Here is a 13,065-nt window from a genome sequence, read left to right on the forward strand (position 1 = left end):
TAAGAAAAAGTGCATGGAACCCACTGCCACGGGAAAGATGCATCAGACACTGATGTTACTGGACAGCGTCAGGCTGACAGATCTGACCAGGTCATTCCCTTCCAGCAGAAATCTGCTATGGCTCCCCATTACCCACAGGATAAGGCCCCAGCTCCCCACCACCCTGCTGCGATGTCACCCCTGCCGGCCTCTCCAGCCTGAGCCCACACTTTTCCTGCTTTGAACCTCAGGATCTAGCCCCTAGCAGGTGGTTTCTAAAGCAGCCCTCACCATGCGGTTTCTAGCCTCCAGGCTTAAGTGCAGGCTGTATTCTCTTCCTGGACATCCCCAGCCCACTCCCCCCTTCTCTAATTTAAAACTAATTTAAAACTCAGATAAAGTATGACCACTCTCATGAAGACTTCCCTGCCTTCTCTAGACCCGCTAAGACTGAAGCAGATCCCCCTCCTATCCCCTATAATCCCTTGGCCTACTTGTACCATACTAGAGAAAAATGATCTGCTTCTGTGCCGCCCACTTGTCTACACCGTGAGCCATCCTTCCACCTCTGGGTCCCAGTGCCTAGCGCTGTACCGGGTGCCCAGTGGGTGTTCAGTGAACATTTGTTGAATGAATGAATGAATGAATGAATGAAATGAAGAGATGCCCTGGGGAGGTAGCCTCTGTAGGCATGGGAGTGTCCAGAGGAGCTGTGGATGTCCCCTACCAGCTGGAGGAGCCCAGGGAATCCCTACCTCTCTGTCAACTCTGGGCTGAAACCAACAAGGTAGAATTGAACTGGGATAAACATCAAAACTTCCTGGCTGTATCCACTTCCTGTGGGGTCTGTGACCAGGTGCCTCACAGCCCCGCTTAAAGACATGGAGGGTCACCTCCAGCCCTCTGTGCATGAGGATGTGGAATCTCAGGACCAGCCAGAAAGGGTATTGCCTCCAGGAGCTCCTGGGACATAGTCCAGTCCTGTCTCCACCTCTGAGCAGCACAATACCTCAAGCTCCTGCCCCATAAGGAGCAGAGAGACCCAGAAATCTGTTCACTTTGAGAGGGAAGAATGGAAACATTCAATAAGGAAAGATTTCTGGGACCTTCCAGAAGCATGACACATGGTGGTCAACCCCAGAGGGGAGAGTCATCCTTTACGACCTCCCTGCCTTCAGTGAGGTCCTCAAGATGACTGAGCGCTTCAGCACCAGGACTCTTAACCAAGGAGCAGGTAGGAGAGAGAAATGTGCTGTCTGCAAAAGTGTAATCAATATGGTAATATCCGGGAAATGAAAACACTCACACGCCCTGCATATACACCAACTGCAGACAAAGTTCTTAGCTGGTGAAACTATGCAGGGAGAGTGGGACAAAGCACAAGGCCGTGGTTTAAACGAAGCTGACTGCATTGCTTGAGCAGTGCTTTTCAGGATGACTGTTTATAGACAATTGGTGAGTTATTAATACTAATGGCTGTCGTGCGTTGTTCCTTCCTTACCACCAGACGAAGACAGCATTTTTAGATGCATTCTTTTCCTTTGCCCCGTTTAATGTATTAATTATGCTTTGCGGCCAGGTGCGGTGCCTCATGCCTATAATCCCAACATTTTGGGAGGCTGAGGCGGGTGGATCACGAGGTCAAAAGATCGAGACTAACCTGGCTAACATGATGAGACCCCGTTCTAAAAAAAAAAAAAATTAGCCAGGCATGGCAGCACCTGCCTATAATCCCAGCTCCTCGAGAGGCTGAGGCAGGAGAATCGCTTGAACCCAGGAAGTGGAGGTAACAGTGAGCCGAGATCGTGCCACTGCACACCAGCCTGGCGACAGAGCGAGATTCCATCTCAAAAAAACAAAAAAGTATGTTTTGCTTTACACCTCTACTCTCAGAGCTAATCTTTTGTGTGCTTGCCGGAATTCTAGCTTGCCAATCATGTGAAAAGGCTTTGCGGTGGCTAGACAGGTTCGTTCCATACAATTTTTGCAACAAGACAACAAAATTTTCTTCAAAAATGAGGCAGAAGTTCACTGTTGCTTCCTCACAAGGTCTTCTTGGGTCTTCTCTGAAAACACCCATGCATACCCTCTGTTCCAAATGCCCTGGAAGATGCCCACCGGCTTGCTGAACTCACCAGACAGCATTATGGGTGTTTCCTGCAGTCCTTTTTAACTTGATGGGCCTTTTGAGGACAGGTCCCAAGAGCATGGCCCTAAACTACCACAGCAGAATCACCAGGAAACTTTATGAAAAGTACAGATTCCTGGGCAGCTCCTATCGCCTTTCTGCTCCAGAATACCCAAGAGGGGGGCCCAGGAGTCAGCCTTTTTCACAAGCTTCCCAGCTGATTCTTCTGTGCACTCAACTTTGAGAACCTCTGGCCTAAAGCACGGCAGGTATTCGGGAAATATTTGCAGAATGAACTGTTGGTGAATGAGTTTCGAGAGGTGCAGTGTAAACAGAAGCGCCATCTGTGGTGGAGTTGCTCAGGATTCTTCCCGTCCATAGAACTGGGCAATGCTGCCTCCGAGCCACTCACTGGACCTTGCCTAGGCACCGTGCTTTGTGGGGCTCAGGCTGCTGTTTCTTGTGCCTCATCAAGTCGAAGCTAAGGCTGGGAGTGTTGAAGTGCCCTACTTTGCCCCAGGTAACTCCTGCAGGTGGGTATGCAGAGTAGGGTGGCCAAGGGATCATCAAACTCTTTCCCTTTCAAACTGCAAACAGTTTTCTCTGCCTTCTACGCCCAGTTGGGCCAGGGTAACCTTCTGTGGCCTAGTCATAGGTTCAGTTTCAGTGCAAAACACACGCCTACCCCTCAATGCTCATTGATCCCTAATTCTGGGTATAGACTATTCCATTTCTGGGTACAGTCTGATCCTTAATCCTGGATACAAACTGGCTCTTAATCCTAGGTGTAGACTGATCCCTAATCCTAGGTACAGTCCTGGATTAGGAATCCATATTCCTGGTCCTGGGTACAGATTGGTCCCTAAGCTTGGATACAGACTGACCTCCTACTTCTGGTTATAAACTTAACCGTAGTCCTGGGTACAGACTGACTGTTAGTCCTACCTAGTCAAAGTCTAATCCCTTTAACCCAGAAAACAGGCTGACACAAAACCCTGGTCAGAGCCTGACCCTAAACCCAGATCTCAGACCCTTAATTCTAGCCACAGACTGGCCCAACCCTGTAGAGATTGTCTATGACCCTGACCACAGACTGACCCAAATGAGGCTGGTCTAGGAGTGTATGCGGGAATTAGAAATAGATGTCCTGCCAATGGAGGCCAGAGAGCTATGTCCGCAAAAGGACAGGGTGTGACCAGCCAGAGTTGCCAGAGTTTTGGCAACTTGTGTCTTCCATAACAAAGCTGGGGCATTGATGGAAATTGAGGGTGCTAGAACCTTGTGACTGTGACCAGGCACCAGTCCTCTGCCTCCTTCTGTGCCTGCATGGCTGCCCCTACCCTGGGGCTCCTGCCTAGCCTCCACCTCACCTGCTGGCTCACTGAGACAGAGCCAAACACGAAAGGGAAGGTGATGGCCTGACCATAGGGCCCACGAAAATGCAGGTATCATTAACAGCCAGTGGCCTGTCCACTCTCAACCCCCTACCGCCCACCCCTTCCTGGAATAGACCCCAGGCCACATGCAGAGGGGGCAAGCCCAAGGTATGATACCAGCAGGGCCAAGTGGACTGTCCAGATGGGTAACGAGGGCCTGGCTTCCTCTGGCCTCCACATAGGGGCCCCAGGTGTTCACATGGATGGAAATGGGAGGGCCAAGTCTCTTCATAGGCTGCTGTCTGGTCCACAAGACTCAACTGGCCCTCTGAAGGCTATCCCGCTTTCCAACCAGGATTGAAGGATTTCCAACCAGGATTGATTGGATCTAAAGGAATGGGGGTGGAGACTGCATCTTGTCGTTCCACTTCCACCCCATTCTGGACGTGGGAAGCATTTGTGGGCTTCCACTCTATGGGAGACTCATAGCCTCAATCCTTAAGGAATTTTCAATCTGAAAGGAAAACACAAACCCTGACCTCAGGGAGCTCCCAGTTTGACGGTGGAGACAGAGAGGCCCCGCATCAAGTAGAAAAACAACCCTCACTCTGAGGGACACAGGAATGAAGATATGTATCCTTGGTGCTACAGGCAAGTAGGTAGGAAAGACTGAATGGAGCAGACAGAGAAGTCTAATCCAGGTGTCCTCCTTGGAGGAGATGATACTCATGTCTGGAGAAAGACTTAGCCCACATACATACCCGTTCACTGGCCCTGCGACCACCCCAGCCCCAGGAATGCTCAGGGCCCAGACCATTTCCCTTTCTCTGCCCAGTGCCCGGTAGTCCTGAGGCCTGTACTCCTTCCCCCTGGGGAGTTGAGGATGGGTGGGGGACGGAACGGGCCTCCCAGGCATTCCTCCCGCATTCCTGGGGCCATGCCCTCCTTCCTCCCGGCCTCAGCCTGGCCATAAACTATTTCAGGCTTGCAAAATCTGGTCTGCTGCTCTCTTGCTCACAGCCCCCAGCAAGGCGTAGGCCTGGGTCCCGGCCAGAAAACCCGTAGCACCCACAGAATCCAGAGGGTTCTGGTCAACTAGGACAGAGGAAACTGGGTAACCTCTTGGGCAAATGAACATACAGTGGCTGGGGAGCAGAGAGGATGAGGACTGGCCCCTCCACAGGGCAGCAGCCACAGGGCCCCACTTCCCAGAGAATGTACCCTGGGAAAAGGGAGAAAGGGCTGGGAAGACAGGCTGGCTTGTGTTTGGGGGTCCAGCTGAGGGCGTTCAGACAGATTTGGGGGTCCAGCTGAGGGCGTTCAGACAGATTCCTTCATATGAGACTCACCTCCCTCCTGACACCAGGCCCCCATGCCCAGGTTCATGTTATCCCCACTTTACAGATGAGAAAATTAAGCCTTCGACCAAAGCTCTTCTTGAGGCTTATGTAATGCCTCGCCACTCTGCCCATATGAAGTGCAGGGACTGGAGTCTGGCCTTTTGCCCTTCTTCACCAGTCCCCACTCTGCAGCCCATCCCAAATGTCAATAAATGCCAGTGTTCTTTCTCTGTCATGCCCCCCCGCCCCACACAGCTACCCTAGACACCCAGTGCCCAGAGCCTCCACAGTACCCATTCACCGTCTCCGCCCAGGATTCCCCTCCAAGTCCCCACACCCTGCCTCCCAAATGAGCTTCTACCTTCCTCCCCACCGCCACCTCCCTGGTCACAAGCTACTGTGTTCACACCCCAAGTCTCCTCAGTGCCATGGGGGCTTCCCTGATTCTGCTCTGGGAGTTCCTTGGAGAGGACTCTTAATTCTCATCCCTAGCTTCTCCTCCCCCGGGGTGAGCTTCCAGAGTCAGCGCCAGTGGGACCTGGGTGAGGGGGATCCCTCCCACCCACAGGCAACTGGGTCCCAGAAGAAAGGGCCTGAAGCCACCTGAGCCAGGAGCCAGGGGCCAAGTCTGACACTTTTCTGTGTCACCAGGGTCTGGAAGAGGGCACATCAGAGAGGTGACCAGCCAATGAATGAATGAATCCCGCCATTCTGTATTTTAGATGCTGACAATATGACAGTGAATACAATGTGAAAAAACAAGCACACTTCCCGCCCCCATGAAGTTTTATTCTAGTCCGGCAGAAGGAGAAGGAAATGTAAACATACAAGGTCAGGTACTGCTGTGAAGCAAAATAAAGCTGCGGGTGCTATGCGAAGGATAGACTCTGTGTGTGTGTGTGTGTGTGTGTGTGTGTGTGTGTGTGTGTGTGTGTATTGTGCGTGTGTATTGTGCATATTAAGTAAAAGAATGAATCTGGACGATCCTGGGCCAGGTCAGACCCTAGCATTGCCATTGACTGTAAAATCTCAAGCAAGTCATGCCTCCCCTCTGGGCCTCACTTTCCTCATCTGTAAAGTGAGACCATGGACTGATAGACCATTGTGATCTGGCCTCAGCCTTGACCTTCCAGGATCCAACACATTTTGCCTCTGTGAATTTAATGGGGGGAATTATAGGCAGCTTAGAAGCGGTTCTGAAGAAGGAGAACCTTTCTGCTCCAGCAATTCCCTGAGGTTCCAATTTTTCTGTTGATGGCACATAATGTGCATAGATTTGCATACTAGGCCCCCAAACTCCCAGGAAAGGCACGTCTCAAAAATGTCAACAATTAGCACAAATGACTTGACTTATATTCAGACCTCTTCCCAGAGCAAGGGGAGGAAGGTGAGGTAACCTCCAGCCACAAAGAAAGCAGAATTCTTTGCCCCGAAGAGGCAGAGAGAGAAGCCCTGCTTCCTCTCGTCTCCTCGGTGCCTTCCAGCCCGTTCCCTCATCTCTGCTCAGACACCCCTGGCTAGGCTGCCCAAGAAATGCCCAGGGGGACCTCCTAAAGACCTACTCCTGAGTCACTTGATGACTTTGCCTAAGCCCCTAACAGGAGCTGCCTAACACTGCCCTGCGCTATTGGTGTCCAGAGCAGCAGCTTTCAGGGTTTGCAGCAGCCTAGGGGATCCAGAGCACCCCCAACTCCAGTCCCGCCACCTCAGCCCATGCAAGGCCAATCCTAGAGGCTCCAACCTCTAATATCTCCCAAGATCAGTAAACATTGCAGCTTCCCCTCACAATGGTTGCCTGGTCAGGATTTGCAAATCACACACTCACATACACACTAACACATACACACACGGAGGGGCTTGTGCATGCTTTCACACACACAGCATACTCACTCATGCACGCACAAACACATACTGAGGTGCACTGAAGGCTCCCACCCAGGACAAATGATCTGTGGGGAAAAGAAAATTAATGTTCATAGGGTGCTTTACTTATGCCCATCTCATCTAATCCTCTCCACACCCTAGGAGCAACTTTTTGGCACTCCCATTTTGCAGAAGAGGAAACAGGCTGCCTGGGTCTGCTGATTCCTGCCCTTGTGAGCTCACTGCCCCATACTCCCATGCTTGTTCACAAATGGAGGTGCTGTTACAGAAGAAGTTCTGAGCCTGATTCTGCTGCTGCCTCTCCAGCTAACCTTAGGTACAACTCTCCTCCTCCCAAGGCCTCAGTTTCCTCATCCAGGTAATGGGAATCCTAATGCCTTTCTTTTCTCTGCATAGGCTTAAACCAGATGGCCCACGACAAGCCCTTCCAATTCCCATGTCCCAGAGCTGCCAAATTTGAGCCCCAGTCACCCACCATGAACCGCCACCTATTCCAGGAACCTGGCCAGGAAGCCCAGGATAGGCTTCTTACCTTGTCTTCCCATTGGGATGGGTCTCAGAGGAGGCCAAGCTGGGCAGAACTCTCTCTCCCATTGGCCCTCAGGTGCCACCCCCATTAGTGCTGACTTACAGCTTTGCACTGCTGCTGACATCAGCACCCATCTGTCTGTTGTGGTAAGAGAGGCCTCCTAGGGAAACAAGTTTGCTAAATCTCAGCCAGGAAGGACCTCCCAGCTGGGCTGTTGGGGCAAGTTTGGTAAATACCCTCAACAGGCACCTTTGGAAGAAGGAGCGGGTGATCAGAAACCTATGCCTCCCCCAAGCAATCCTCTCACCTCCCTAGCCACCCCCAACCATGATCAAATTCCCATCCCTGGCTTTGGACTTTCCAGCTGGTTCCCTGAGCTACTCAGCCCGTCATCCCAATAACCAGCTTCCTACAACATCCATCTCCTGTACCACCATCCCCCCAACCACTGCTGTCACCATCCTCTATCTGTCATCTCAAATCATCAAAACCCCATCTGCCACCACCTTCCTCCTCCTTCTTCATTCTCATCCCTACCACCAGCAGCACTCATCCATTCCAACTCAAAAGGTCACTATCTAATCCATGATCTATCTCACTTCCTGCCTAAATTCTTTATGGAGCAATAAACTTTCGTTGGAATGATACCCAGACCACAAATCTGGGACCCAATGACAGTTCCAGGAGGCCATGGTGCACCGTCTGTGGCTCAGTTGGTTTCCATTGGGGTCTATTCATATGGCATCTGCAAACACTCAAATGACGCAGATACTTCCCTTACTTAATACCCATCTGGCCCAGGGTGGGCTGAGGGTGGCCCAGCTGGATGCAGCACTATCCCTAATCTCTCTGAGCAAGCAGCAAGCAGCATACCTGGCTTGTTTAAACACACACTTTGCCAGATGCTGAAGAACAATTAAAAGTGATCACAGTAGATCCACTACCCTGATCAATCTTGCCTGTCTTAAGCTCAGATAAGTCTGTATAGGAATCTGTTTCCAAATCTGTCATTTCTGATGGTACATATGCTGGACTTTTCCTTACAGGGCCAGCTAAAGTCAATGGAGTTCACACCCCAAGCAAGAGAAGAGCTTGCCCTAGCCTTCATCCAGCCTCATGTGTTGCAATTTGGCTAGAAATTGTTCAGGAGAATCTTAATTAGCATTCACCTGTGGTGTTGTGAAAAAAGAAAAAACAAAAAAAAAAACACCTCACTTCAGGTTCCAAAGTCTGAGTTGGAGTAAAAAGACTGTTGGAATCCAGGATCCAACATACAACTGCTAAGCCTGTTTCTTCATCTGTAAAATGAGAATGACAATGTCTACCTCAAAGGATTGGTTTGAGGGTAGAGCATGTTAAAGAACTCTTAAGGATCTTTTGTCAGACCCAGCTTGACCACAAGATTGAGCTGAATCTGAATAAACATTCTAGAACACTGCCAGAAAAGCTACATTTACTATCTTATCTGACCTATGTAATTTGCAGAGTTCTTTTTACATGGGTTACTTCCAAAATCAAAATTAACGTTATCACTGATGCTCAGTTAAAACAGCATAGTAACTTCTGATTATTTCTCTCATAAAACTACCTATTTAGTTTTATACAGTCATGTACCACATAGCGATGTATGAACTGCACATACAACGGTGGTTCTGTAAGATGATAATAGAGCTGAAAATTTGCTAGCGCCTAGTGACATTGTAGTGCAATGCATTACTCACATGTTTGCAGTGATGCTGGTATAAAGAAACCTACTACATTACCAGTCACATAAAAGTATAGCATATACAATGATGTACAGTACATAATACTTGATAATGATCGTAAACCACTATGATATTGGTTTATGTATTTACTATACTTTTTATTGTTATTTTAGAGTATACTCCTTATCCTTTTATGTTAACTGTAAAACAGCCTCAGACAGGCCCGTCAGAAGGTATCCGGAAGAAGGCCTTGTCATCACAGCAGATGACAGTTCCATACCTGTTGCTGCCCCTGAAGACCTTCCAGTGCAGAAGATGTGGAGGTGGAAGGCAGTGGATGTTAATGATCCTGACCTCAAATAGACCTAGGCTACTTACCGTATGTGTTCGTGTCTTCATTTTTCACAAAAAAATTTAAAAATTTAAAAACAGAAAACAGCTTAAAGAATAAGGATGTAAAAAAATATATTTTTATACAGCTATACAGTGCATTTGTGCTTTAAGCTGTGTTTACAAAAGAGGCAAAAAGCTTTTAAGATTTTTTAAGTTTACAGGGTAAGAAAAGCTATATTAAGCTATGGTTAATTTATTACCGAAAAAAGAAATGTGTAAAATAAATGTAGTGTAGCCTAACTGCACAGTGTTTATAGGTTCTACAGTAGTGCACAGCAAAGTCCCAGACCTACACACACACTCACTCACTCACTCACTCACTCACCCAAAGCAAATTCCAGTCCTGCAAGCTCCATTCATGGTAAGTGCCCTCTATAGGTGTACCACCTTTTTTTTTTTTTTTTTTTTTTTTTTTTCCTCAGCCTCCCATGTAGCTGGGACTACAGGCACCCGCCACATCGCCCGGCTAAGTTTTTGTGTATTTAGTAGAGACGGGGTTTCACCATGTTAGCCAGGATGGTCTCGATCTCCTGACCTCGTGATCCACCTGCCTCAGCCTCCCAAAGTGCTGGGATTACAGGCGTGAGCCACCGTGCCCGGCCAGGTGTACCATTTTTTTTTTTTTATCATTTATACCATATTTTTACTGTACCTTTTCTATATTTATATATGTTTTGTATGTTAGACATACAAATACTTACCACTGTGTTACAATTGCCTCCAGTATTCACTAGACTAACACACTGTACAGGTTCATAGCCTAGGTGTATAGCAGGCTAGACCATCTAGGTTTGTGTAAGTGTACTCTATGATGTTTCACATGATGAAATTGCCCAACAACGCATTTCTCAGGATTTGTCCCTGTCGTTAGGTGATGCATGACTGTACTCTGACATCCTCTCCAGCTTTTGTGTGTTTTTATTTTTATGATGGGCTGGAGATAGGACATTGTATCTGCTTTTCCCTACGTAAGTCTTGCCATGCCCTTTGGCCAAAGGCAATTCAAATATGGACTTCCTACTGTCACCATCAAGGTCACTACGATCTAAGTGTTTTTTGGGGCTTGTGCAGAGAAGGAAGCAGATGAGCCCCCGCCTTCTCTGTTCCCCATGATGTAGGAGAGAAGACACAGGCTGAGCCCCAGGAGGAGAGATCAAAGCTTTAGATCTGAAAGGGTGGTTCCAGCCCAGCAGCATGAACGTGGCCTGGGAACATGTTAGACATGCAGGTTCTCAGGCCCCACCCCACACCTGCTGGATCGAATACTCTGATTTCTGCACTTGAGCATACATCACTCAAGTTTAAGAACCACTGCATTAGAGAACAGAACCCCTCAACCATAGCTTGCATAACTTCACTGTTCCAGTGAAGCCGTGAAGACACATCCAGGTCTCAGGAAGTCATTTTAGCCTGGAAAGGAAAAGAAGGAGGCATCATTGGCGTGGGCCTGGGAGCCCCTATGCTCAGCACTCCTGGAAGTGCGCAGACAGGGAGGTCTGGGGTCTGGAAAAAGAGCAGGAATCTTGGGAATTATAAGGCTGAGAAGGAAGTGAGGAGGGCGCAATGTGCCTGGCTGCTGCTCAGGCCTCCTCACTGGCAGGGGGTCCCAGCAACCTTGTTCCCTAGGCCCATGCTGAACTTGCTAGTGATGCTGGCATTCCTAGCTGTGGCTCGGCACCAAGGTCCAGTGACCTCCCAGACCCAGCCCCGGGCTATTTCCCTAATAGAGACCTAACCAGAGGGCCTGAGTTTGGGGTGCTGAGGCATTGACTGTGTAAGGGCCCTGACCCACTACCCCATCCACTGTTCTCCCTGCCCCCTCCACATGTGTCTGGGGCTTTCCCAGGAGTTGGAGCCACACTGAAGGGACATAGAAGCCACAATTCTTGCCTTCAGAGAGCCCTGCAAGCTGCTGGGAAGATGAGTACTGAAGACCACCAGTTCCCAAGTCCTAAACCATGTGCCAGACATCGTGCTGAGCTCTTTGTGAACATTATAGGATTAAATGAGACAGTCACCCTTGAAACAGATACAAACCCAGAGCAGAGAACGGTCAGCACAGGAGATCTAATTGGCAGGTGTACCATGGGCACCTGAGAGCTGGGTAGTCAAGAAGTTTCCCAAACGGAAGGAGGCCCATTGCTAACTTGGAGACAGAGAATGTGGAGGCAACAAGTTCATATCTGTCTCTATTTCTGTCTCTTCCTCTCTCTGTCTCTACCTCTCTGTCTCTTTCTTTCTATCCTTCTTTCTTCCCTTACAATAGACCACTCCATAAATGAGCAACCTCTCCTATGCCAGACTATGATCCTGTCATTAAACCCCTATTGAGACCAGGCACTATGGCTCATGGCTGTAATCCCAGCACTTTGGGAGGCCGAGGCGGAAGGATCACCAGAGGTCAGGAGTTCGAGATCAGCCTGGCCAACATGATGAAACCCCGTCTCTATTAAAAATACCAAAAAAAAAAAAAAAAAATTAGCTGGGCATGGTGGCAGATGTCTGTAATCCCAGCTACTCAAGAAGCTAAAGCACAAGAATCGCTTGAACCTGGGAGACAGAGGTTGCAGTGAGCTGAGATCGCGCCACTGCCCCCCAGCCTGGATGACAAGAGTGAAACATCACCTAAAAAAAAAAACCAGGAGAATGGGCAAACAAACTACTCTATATCCATACATTGGAATACTGGCCATCAGTAAAGAGAAACAACCTACTGATACATGCTACAACATAGATAAATCTCAAAAGCACCATTCTAATGAAAGAAGCCAAACAGAAGAGACTATACATTGTATACTTCCATTTATAAAGACTTTCTGGAAAAGGCAAAATTACATAGAAAAAAAGCAGATAGACTAGTAGCTGCCTGAGACTGGGAGCCATGGTAAGGATTGACTACAAATGGTATGAGGAGAACGTGCTTAGGGTAACAGAAGTGTTCTAAAACTAGATTATGCTGATGGTTGCACAACTGTATAAATTCACTTAAATCATGAAATGTATGCCTAAAATGAGGATATGTTCTGGTATGTCAATTTTACCTTCATAAAGAGGCACTGACAATGAAAAAAAGAAGATGGCTGATGGAAGGATAGATAGCTAGACTTGTGAAAAAGTGATTATAACAAGATGTGGATGATGTGATTATATTATAGGATTGGGGTTGATATGGGTGATCACTGTACAATTTTTTCAACTTTTCTGTAAAAGTTTTCATGCTAAAATGTTGAGGAGATTTTAGGAAGCTCGAAGCAGGAAAGGGATCAAGGGATCTATGGTTTAGAAAGGTAATTTTGGCCACCGGGATATTAAAGTGCAATCACTGACAATGGTGTTGGTGAGGATGTGAAGAAGCTGGGACTGTCATATGCTGCTGCTACAACCACTTTGGAAAACTGGCAGTGTCTACCCTATGACACAGTAATTTCACTCCTAGGTATTTAGTAGAAATGTGTACACTTGCACACCACAAGGCAAAGATAAGAATGTTACAGCAGCATTATCCATCATAGCCCTAAGCAAGGAACAACCCAAAGATTATTAGTAGAATGGATTAAAAATTGCATAGTCATACAACGGGACACTATACCACAATGAGAATAAATGAACCACACACATGACATGGGTGAATTTCAAAATGGTGAGCCAGAGAAACCAGAAACAATCAAGTTCATCCAGTGCGATTCCATTTATATAATGTTCCAAAGTCAGGCCACACTAACTGTCAGGA

At 48.1% G+C, this 13,065-nt stretch overlaps 1 long non-coding RNA gene across 1 annotated transcript; it reads left to right on the plus strand.

The window, feature by feature from the left end:
- The first annotated feature begins 3,395 nt into the window (after window positions 1-3,395).
- Window positions 3,396-11,275, plus strand: LOC139363180 (uncharacterized). Its single transcript, XR_011623128.1, has 4 exons — window positions 3,396-3,552; window positions 5,546-5,654; window positions 6,849-7,023; window positions 10,188-11,275. It is a non-coding gene; the product is annotated as an uncharacterized lncRNA (long non-coding RNA).
- The last annotated feature ends 1,790 nt before the right edge of the window (window positions 11,276-13,065 follow it).

This window comes from Macaca nemestrina, chromosome 5 (genome assembly GCF_043159975.1).
Source record: "Macaca nemestrina isolate mMacNem1 chromosome 5, mMacNem.hap1, whole genome shotgun sequence".
Classification (NCBI taxonomy): Eukaryota; Metazoa; Chordata; class Mammalia; order Primates; family Cercopithecidae; genus Macaca; species Macaca nemestrina.